A 5,000-nucleotide genomic window follows, 5' to 3' on the forward strand; every position below is an offset into this window, starting at 1 on the left:
TGTACACAGCACACACACACCACACACACACACACAACTCACACACACACTCACACATATATATAATATATATATATAGATATATAATATATAGATATGATATGTATAATATATGTATATTATATATGTAAATATATGTATCTATATATATATATATATATATATATAATATATATATATATATATATATAGATAATAGATAGATAATAAACACACACACACACACAACATATATTATATTATATATATTATATATATATATATATATATAGATATATATAAATATATAATATATAATGTATTATATATTGTATATATAGTATGTACTATTATATATATGTTATATATAGTATATATATAAAATATTGTTTTTATAAATTATATATATATACATATATTATACCATATATTATATAGATAGATGAGAATACACACCACACACACACACACACACACACACACAACAAACACCACACATATAATATATATTATATAGTTATATATATATAAATATATTATATAGTTATTGATATATATCGTAGATCTAGATATAATATTTTGTTTATTTTATTTATTATATGTATTAACATTACATTACATTACATATATATAATATATAATTATATATATATATAATATATATTATATTATAATATATACAGTATATATATTTATATATAACATAAATATATTTATATATTTATATTATATATTTACATATATACATATAAATATATATATATTATATAAATATTTTATAGATATATACACACACACATATTTGTGTGATGTGGTATGGTGAGTATAATGGATTATATAGAAAAGTAAAAATATTTCTCTAAACTCCATCACAGTGTTGGCTGTTAGAACGCTAACATAATACCTTTCCGGCAAGTGTAAACACTTGTATCTAATCAGTATACTCTGCCCTCGATACAATTCTGTCAGTTCTGTCTATTTTCAAACAAAATCCTTTGAAGTACAGTTAATCATAAAAAGTTATCTTGGATAAGATGTGACTATCATGGTATTCAGGATGTGGTCTGGTCGATTCATTAATAGGTTTTTTTAAGATTACCTGACTATGCGAGGACCACAAGTGACTCTGGTAAACACAGTTATTTTTGGAGAGTCCCTACTACATAAGGGTTGTGTGGATGTAGGCCCAATATTGTTTTTATGTGCATTAATGGACCATAAAACGAATATTTTATTACTAAATAAACAAAAAGCATGTTTATTTGCTGAATGATATGGACAGTTATTACATATTGGCTCAAGTCCAGAACATTTAATTGTCTTAACTAACCGAAGAATTACAGTAACTGTATCAATGGTTTGTGTGTGCCAATAGAAGCTCCACTACCAATATTGGCAACAAACGTAATTATGCGTTATTATTTACAAATAAGAAAAATTATCACCTACCCCAACTTGAACATAAGAGAACTGTAAATATCAACATAGAACGAAGTCACGTTAAAAAAAGGTTCCTTGGTGGGAGACTTTTTAATAATTGTGCATATGACTTTTTGTCTAATCCATCATATAGATAATTCATACACCCATAATAAATATTGATAGACACATCGGTACTCCTCACCGTCAAATCAAGATTTTGTGCCTCTACATATTCTAGAATATGGATTTTACATTAATGCTTCACATATACCCCATATCCTGACCTATGGGTGTACAAGCATATTTAATCTACTGTACAATGAACAAATAATGGTCACCCTAGTGATTAATACAAGTAACCTTGTTGTTAAAAGAAAACTCAATGTTTAAGATTGTTGATGATATATATAAATTTTGCCATAGCCACTTCTTGATGTATTGGTGAAAAAGTTAATAGTTCACTAAGTATCTTCCTCCCTGACCATAATGAATCATAATTACTGTATTCGTCATCGCAACCTCATTCGCTCTCCTTCTCACCGTCTTTCTAAGTTCACTCAGTCACATTTTAGTCACATCCCTAAATATTTTCAAAGAAAGACTAAAACGACTAAGTAATAAGTATTTATTAAATCCAATAATCAAATACTTTGACACCACAGTTTGTTCTCACCAACCTTTGATAAGAAGTTATTTCTTCTTGTGATATGTTCATGTTAATGGAATTGTATTGTCAACTATGTTCTTATATTTGTAGCTATATTGGCAATAAATTAAAGGACTCCTTTTGTTGTACAAACAGAGATACTGTTTCATTTCTCTTTTTTAAGGTGTGTGATCGGGCGGACGTGCATGAGTATGGCAACTTATGGCAAAGGAACCCACTCATTAATCCCCTTGACCCTCTGTCTCGGCCGAAACTATTTGGATGAAATTATGAATAAATTTTATACAAAAATTGCATATATATAATCTATATATATATATATATATATACATATGCATATATATTTATATATATATATATATATATATATATATATATTATATATATATATATAAATTATATAGCATATGTATATATATATATAATATATATATATAATATAAATATATATATATATATATAAATATATATATATATAATATATACAACATACACACACACACACACACTACACACACACACAACACACACACACACACACACAATACACACACACATATATATAATATATATATTTATATTTATATCCTAAGATCCTCCCCTACCCAGGCCCTATCGACTCCGCCCTTCCCCAACGTCCCAAACCCAGCCATCAACGGCAGCCAATTTAGCCTTTGAAATTGTCTCGGTCCGGCGGACTAAAAATCCATTCGTCATCGGAGGTTACAGTGCCAGAACGGCAACGGCTCCTGAAAATGCCTAAGTTGCCAACGGCCATAACGTAACACTCCAGCTCTGTCTCAGACTTTTTCGTTTCCTCCGTTTTTATTGTTTGATTTGTTTGCTGATATGTCGCCTTGTTGTTGCTTGCGTTTGTTAACTAGAATAAAAGAATGGTTGTATGTTAATCTGAAGTCAGTAAAAAACAGATATATAAACCAAATTTCATATGTCATCGACCCCAACCTCCCCACCTCTCCCCCATTCCTTCCCCCATTCTCTCTTCCCCCTCTCCCCCACCTTTCCTCCTTTCCCTCCACACCCTCTTCCTCATTTTCCCCTAACCCTTCTTTAACCCCTTTCCACCACCACCTATTCCTCTTTTTCCTCCTTTCCCCCACCCCCTCTCATCCCCCTCATCCCACCTTTTTCCTTCTCCTTTTCCCCCCCACCCCCATTTCCCCCATTTCCCTCTCCCCACCTCATTTCCCTCTCTCCCCCACCCCCTCTCATCCATCCCTTTTCCTACTTCTTTCCCCACTCCAACTCTCCCCACCTCCTCCCCGCCCCCCCCCCCACCTCCCCGACTTTTAAACCCTGAAAAACCAAAATGGTCGATAAAAGCAATGCTATCAGTGTCGAGTAGGTTTTAATCCCCACGCAAAACTCTTTCATAAGTATGAGGTAATGTACACGAATACCTCGATAACTGGTAAGGAGCTATTACTGCTTCTCTCTCTCTCTCCTCTCTTCCTTCTCCTCTCTCGTTCACACTGTCCTTTATCTTTACTATCCCCTCCCTGCCTCCCCTCCTAAACCCTTTCTTCCTCTCTCCCTCCCTCCCTCCCTACCCCCAACCCCCTCCCTTCTCTTTTCCTCCTCGCTTCCTCCTCCCTCCCCTCCCTCTCTTTCTTTCTCTTTTCTCTCACCTCCACTCTCTCCTTCCTTGTGTTCCGCGAATTCTGTCTGGTCCTAGCATCGTCGGTTCCAGGTTGCATATACCGTTGAGTGAAGTGGAACAAACTGGTGCTATAAATCTTCCACGAGGGTCGGGACCCATACCAATCTAACTACTTCATGAACTCCAGTTTCCCCCCCCTCCTCTCTTCCCTCCTTCCTTCTCCTTCCTTCCTTTCCTCCTTCCTTCTTTCCTTTCTTACTCTCCCTCCTTCCGTTCTGTCCTTCTGCTCTTCTCCTCCTTCGTTTTTTGCGTTCTTACAATGCGAGGCGGTCATTTTTTATTTCTAAATATTTTCTTTATTTTCTAGATTTTTTTCTGATTCCTTGCAAAGTGTTCCATTCTGTCTGTCCGTTTTTTGTTTGTTTGCTTTGTGTGCCATTTAATTTTTCACTCGATTTTTAGGTTGTTTTTCAGGATTTATTTTTTTTCCTTATGTCTTTCTTTTTCATTCTATCGTTTTTCATTTTCATCGTTCCCATTATCTTGCATCTTTCTTTCTCTTTCCTTTGTCTGTCTACCCTACTTTCTCTTCATTTTGTTTTTCAGTCTCTTTCTTTTCTCCTTGGCCTTCATCTCTTCTCACTTCTCTCTCTCTCCCCCTTCTCTCTCCTCTCTCTCTCATCTCTTCTCTCTCTGTCTGTGTTATCTCACTCTCTCTTACTTCTCTTTTCGCTATTTGCAAAACCGCTTCCATCTTATTTTCTCCCTTCCTCTTTCCTGCTCTCATCTATTTTCTTTTATTCCTACATTCGCCTTTATCTCCATCAACTCCCCTTTCCCTCTTTCATCCACCTCTTAATTTCTTTTCCTTCCATCCCATTCCTTCTCTACCTCCCTCTTTTCCTATCTTCCTCTCCTGTCTCTTCCTCTCGTCGTTCTTTTTTCCGCTCCTCTCATCTCTAGCTTTCACCACTCTTCTTTTTCTCTCTTTCACCTTTCTTTTCACTCCATCTCTCTCTCTTTTCTGTATTTCCTCTCTCTCTTCCCTCTCTTTCTCTGTCTCCCCCTCCCACTTCTCTATCTCCTCTCTTCTCCTGTTTCCACTCCCCTCTATCCCCCCTCCCCCCCTTCTCCTTCCTCCTCTCTTCGTCCTCCTATTCCCCAACCAGTCGCATCCCTTGTTTTTGGGGGGTTGTGTTTGCTTCCTCCCCTCACGCTGACGCGGTTCCCTCACGCGAGGCTTCTTCTTCATGTCTTGCTTAAATCATTCTCATATCACGGGGGGGGGGGATGGTATGGCAAAATAATAGC

General features: G+C 35.6%; 1 protein-coding gene across 1 annotated transcript in view; it reads left to right on the forward strand.

Annotated features, from left to right (window-relative positions):
* The window catches only part of LOC122259123 (uncharacterized), a gene marked incomplete in the record, with an annotated part of 13,922 nt that overhangs the window by 3,870 nt on the left and 5,052 nt on the right, over nt 1–5,000 (forward strand).

Source organism: Penaeus japonicus, unplaced genomic scaffold (genome assembly GCF_977035675.1).
Source record: "Penaeus japonicus unplaced genomic scaffold, GWHDUDI00000001_assembly GWHDUDI00000018, whole genome shotgun sequence".
NCBI classification, from domain to species: Eukaryota; Metazoa; Arthropoda; class Malacostraca; order Decapoda; family Penaeidae; genus Penaeus; species Penaeus japonicus.